This window comes from Mastomys coucha, unplaced genomic scaffold (genome assembly GCF_008632895.1).
Source record: "Mastomys coucha isolate ucsf_1 unplaced genomic scaffold, UCSF_Mcou_1 pScaffold9, whole genome shotgun sequence".
NCBI lineage: Eukaryota > Metazoa > Chordata > Mammalia > Rodentia > Muridae > Mastomys > Mastomys coucha.
In genome coordinates, this window is record NW_022196915.1 from 70,038,378 (window position 1) to 70,044,469 (window position 6,092).

Here is a 6,092-nt window from a genome sequence, read left to right on the forward strand (position 1 = left end):
TGCTTCTTTGACAATACGGGTCAGACACAGACAGAGATTTCACACACAGGAGACATAAAAAGTAATTAAGTACATTTTAAACAATGTATGTTATTGATTTTCTTAGGACCACTGGAATGCATATTTAACATTTCCTCATTAATTTATAAGATATTGCTTTTAAAAATCTTTTGAATAGAGTTAGAAATATGCTATGTCAAAATGCCAGGAAGAAGAAACATTGGGATTTATTTTTCATGTTTTAATTTAAAAGTGAAGTATGGCATGAATAAAAATGAACTATATCTTTTAAAATATTAGATTGATAGACATTCCTCACTTATTATGATACAGGAAGAAGAAAATTATAATTCTAAGATATTATGAATTAAATATTTATCTTGACAAAATGACAATAATTTGACAAATCCTTTATATTTATTTATATTTCATTTTTGACTGCCATATGAATAGAGTATGTCACAAAATTAACATAATTATGAAGTCTATCACTAATTATTAAGATGTTCAGTATATACTTAGGAAATATGTTGAAAATGTGTTGTGATGAGGATTTTTTAGTATAACTTCTTGTACACTAAGTATAAAACTTAGAATGACTTCTGTGAATGACATTTGCTATATTCAAGAAAAAAAATGTCTCCCAAACCAAGACTAAGAAAAGATAGCATCACTTGAATTATAGCAGGCCAAGGTTAGACTTGACAAGCTAATTCTCTAAAGAACTAACTTAATTCCATATAATTTTTTAATGTATAAAGTTGAAAGATAAAATTATTTCATATTTTAAAATGACTTTAAGCCATTACAAAATCAAAACAGTCCTCCACCCTCCCCAATAGAGCAGGCCCTGGAGATCCATCGCCTAGGCATTGCTTGAAGTTGGCTTCTTGGAATAGTGAATGTATTCTCAGACTGATTTATATCTGGAAGAATTTTAAATGAGATTTTAATAGGTCAGGAAGGAATTCTAGTACTTGAGTGTTCATAGATACCGCTCTATCACTTATTTCATTCCAGGAACATTTAGGGAATTGCAAATTCCTTAAATTTGAATTACTGCTGGACTACCACTATTTGCTTGGCTGTGCTTATTATTAAATCACAACTCTATTAAGTCAATGATTTTCAAGAGGTCAGATAGTTGATATCTGGTTTTGAATAACTGCTTTACTGAAAATGTTCCAGACTAAACAGAATTCAACTCTTTTGGATAATGTCCAAATTTACAGTGAGAGGAGAGTCTGAAGGAATATTTTGAACATATCAGACATGTTGTTGAGTTGGTTTGTTGTTTATTACTTAAAAATAAAACACATAAAATATCAACAAAACCCAATAGCGATGTTTTATCATGACTTGGAGGACTGACTATACTCCACTTGGCTGTTATTTCATGTAAAATATATGGAAGCAATACTACCAATGTAGTTATATCTACTGGTATCACATCTGAGATTCAGCTGACCACCTTTTCAACATTGTTTCTACCTACTTAGTAGCTTGTTATATATTTTCTTAATGCATAATATGTAGCCTCCAAGCAACAGGGGAGTAAGTTAACTGTTTCCTTAGGGCCTGGACACAACATTTCCAAATTCAATTTGTTCCATGTATTCCACATAAAGAGAGTCTAAAATCCACATTATGAAGTATGACATACATCTAAAGATGGCAGAAATTATTGGTTATTATACTAGAATACTATCTCCTTGGTAATATTGTAACAGAAAAATAGAAATGTAATGATTATTTCCAATGATTTTTTAATTATTTTTCTTTGGCAAGCTGACATGGAATATAAAAAAAGAAAACATAGCTAAAATAACTTGTTTAAATTTTTGAGTATTAAATCATTGGCTAATGGAAATATAAATTTAAATTACTTTTTTAATCTGTGATAGCTTCATCAAATCTTAACCACTATAAACTAATACTTCTAGTATCATTTTGGAAATGGCCTAACAATATTTTAAGTTATATATTTGTAAGATGATTAGAACAAAATGTAAATATGACAATTAGCTTATTTTAAACTGCTCTTAATTATAAACACACTTAGGAATTCTAAGAGACTCTAAATATTCTATTAGAGTCTTATCTTTGACAATATTAGCATTATATTTGGCAATAAATTTGTAACCTTGTTTTAGCAATATTGTTTAAATTGCATTAATTTTAATTTATTTAATTTAATTAATTCATTTTATTTTATTAAAATGAATGCTTTGTCTACATGCTTGTACATTATATTTATAAATTATCCAGGGAGACCAGACTGGTCATAGGACTACTGGAAAAAAAGTTATAAAAGGTTGGTAGTGTCCATGTTGGCACTGGGAATATACACAGTTCTGGAAGAGCAGACAGTGCTCTTATCCACTAAGTGATTTTTTTAATTAAATTAATTAATTTTTACAGTTCATATTTCATTCTCTGCTCTCCTCCCCCTATCCACCCTCCAACTGTTCCACACATTATACCTCCTCCCTACACCCCCTGTCTCCACATGGATGCCACCCCCCTACCCCACCTGATCTCTAAACTTCCAGGGTCTTCCAATTTCAGGAGGGTTAGGTGCATCATCTCTGAATGAATACAGACTCAGAAGTCCTCTACTGTATATGTTTTGGGGGCCCCATATCACCTGGTGTACGCTGTCTGTTTGGTCGTACTGTGTTTGAGAGAACTTGGGCTCCAGATTAATTAAGATTGCTGGTCCTCCTACAAAATCACCCTTCTCTTCAGTTTATTTCAGCCCTCCCTAACTCAACAACAGGGGTCAGCTGCTCTGTCCATTGGTTGGGTGCAAATATCTGCATCTGATTCTTTCAGCTGCTTGTTGGATCTTTCAGAGGGCAGTCATGATAGGTGCCTTTTTGTAACCGCTTTATATACTCAGTAATAGTGTATATTTCCTAACGAATTCTTTGCTACAGATTCATGTAACAGATTTTATGAATATTCCTCTGGTTCTTTAATTTTATTTATCAAATATAAAGGGCAGAAAATACAGGCAAAAGGTTTCTATAATATTGCATGTGTTCTTAAAAAGTATATCTAATGAATCTATCTAAAATAGATTGTAAAAGCTACACACTAAATTTTAGAATTCTGTCTGAAGAAATGAATCGTAGCTTACCTGAAAATAACAAATAAGTAGTTTTTTTTCTCAGCAGGAAATATCTATATCTTTATTACATTTTATAATGTATAAAGCATACTTTGATGAAAATATTGTTTGTATCTCATATCTGTTTGGTGGGCCAGTGTCTGAGATATCCAAGTTAATTGAGACTGCTGGTCCTCCTACAGGGTCACCCCACTCCTCAGTTTCTTCCCTAATTTTCCCCAATTCAATCATAGGGGCCACAGCTTTTGTCTATTGGTTGGATATAAATATCTGCAACTGACTCTTTCAGCTGCTTGCTGGGTCTTTCAGAGGGCAGTGATGATATGGCCCTTCTTTGAGCACTCCATTGCCTCAGTAATATTGTCAGGCCTTGAGGCCTCCCCTTGGGCCTGATCCCACTTTGGGCCTGTTGCTGGACCTTCTTTTCCTCAGGCTCTTCTCCATTTCCATCCCTGCAGTCTTTTCAGACAGGAACAGTTATAGGTCAGAGTTTTTGACTATGGGAGGCAAGCCCATCCCTCACTTGATGTCCTTTCTTTCTACTGGAGGTGGACTCTAGAATTTCCCTCTCCCTACTGTAGGGCATTTCCTCCCTTTGAGTCCTGAGAGTCTCTCACCTCTCAGGTCCCTGATACATTCTGGAGGGTCCCCCCACCTCCTAACTCCTAGGTTGCCTGTTTCCATTCTTTCTGCTGACCCTCAGGGCTTCAGTCTGTTTCCCCGACCCAATACCTGATAATGTTTCCCTTTTCCCCTCCCTGTTACCATTTCCTATTCAGGACCCTCCATTCCTACTCCTGTAATTGCTTTCTTCTCCCTCCCAGGTGGGATTGAGGCATCCTCACTTGAGCCCTTGGGTTTGTTTTGAGTTCTATAGACTGTATCCTGGGTATTCTGTACATTTTTGGCTAATATCCACTTATTAATGAGTACATACCATGCATGTTCTTTTGGATCCGAGGTACCTCACTCAGGATGATATTTTCTAGTTCCATCCATTTACCTGCAAAACTCAGGATGCCCTCATTCTTAATAGCTGAGTAGTAAGTATTCCATTGTGTGATGAACCACATTTTCTATATCCATTCTTATGTTGAGGGACATCTGGGTTGTTTTCAGCTTCTGGCTATCAAAAACAAGGTAGCTATGAATATAGTAGAACACGTGCCCCTGTGGCATGGTGGGGCATCTTTTGGGTATATTCCCAAGAGTGGTATATCTGATCTATGGTAGATCTATTTCCAATTATCTGAGGAATCTCCAGATTGATTTCCAGAGTGGTTGTATCTGTTTGTAATCCCACTAGCAATGGAGGAGTTTTCTTTTTTCTCCACATCCTCTCTAACACGTGTTGTCACCTGAAGTTTGGTGGAATCTCAGGGTCGTTTTGATTTGCATTTCCCTGATGACTAAGGACTTTGAACATTTCTTTAGGTATTTCTGTTGTAAATTCTCAGTTTAGGTCTATATCCCATTTTTTGATTGGGTTGTTTGGTTTTTTTGGTGATTAATTTCTTGAGATATATATATATATATATACATATATATATATATATATATATATGTATATATATATATATATGAATGATATTAGTTCTCTATTGGATGTGGGGTTAGTGGAGATTTTTTTTCCCAGTCTGTAGGGAGCTGATTTATGGTTTTCTTTTCTTTTTTTTAAGATTTATTTATTGTTATGTGTAAGTACACTGTAGCTGTCTTCAGACACACCAGAAGAGGCCATCAGATCTCATTACAGATGGTTATGAGCCACCATGTGGTTGCTGGGATTTGAACTCAGGACCTTCGGAAGAGCAGTCAGTGCTCTTTCCCACTGAGCCATCTCACCAGCCCTGATTTATGGTTTTCAACTGAGCTAACTCTATGCAGAAAGCAAAATACTGAATGATAGCATGCAATGGAAGACTCCATAGTAACTAACGCCTATAGTTGAAGATGATGTATAGAACAATGGCCTTTCCCCTGCAACTATTACAATCAATCCAAACAGCCTATCTTTAGTCATTTTTATTATTATCACTTCCAAGAGAACCATACAAATTAGAAAATATAAATCTAGGAAAAAAAGAAATAAAACAAAGTAAATTATCTTCTTCAACAGAAAAAATAATATTCAGAATAACAAAAAATTAAGGCAGTGTTAATGTTACCTTTTATAAATAAAACTTTCTTCACAAAGCAGGAATAGTTTTACTAAGGCAACTTTCTTTTGTGACTTTTGTCTACTCGTTCAATGATTATAAAAAAGCAAGGCTTTGAAATGCTTAAAAATTTAAAGGCCAACTTCATGACAATATAAGTTACTTCAAAGTATTTAACAAAAATTAAAAATGTGATATGTACTAAGACACTCATTTTCTTGAAAAATGAAGATAGTGAGATTTTAACTCTATTGACAAAATACCCAATAATGTTTATATTTAATATATACCAGTTGATAGAAAGATAAGGATTCAATTTACAATAAAATATAATATAGTCTAGTTAAGGTTTTCTATTTGCTTTATTCTTAAAATTTTCAGCATGCTCCATACAATTTGTTTGTACATGTGATCATTTCGAAAAGAATACCATAGTTTAAAAATAATATAAAAAATCAAAAATTCTCTACACATGACATATTATGAATGCTAGGAACAACCTCTACTATTCTTTCTTCAGTTCCTTAGAAAGGCTTAGCATTTCTATTTTAAAGTGCCATCTCTAAAAGCTAATAAATAAAAACCAGGAAATGTGATTGATTTCAAGTATGTTAGAAGGATTCTTTCTTCTCAAGTTACAGTGTCAATAGCTTAAAAAGAATTTAAAGCATGGACTTAATCCTTCAAATTGTGTCGAATGAAACACTGAACCCTGCAGTTGAAATTATGTTGGATATTTAAATTATTCTTCACAACTTTCTCTTTTTTTTTTTTTTTTTTTTTTTTTTTTTTTTTTTTTT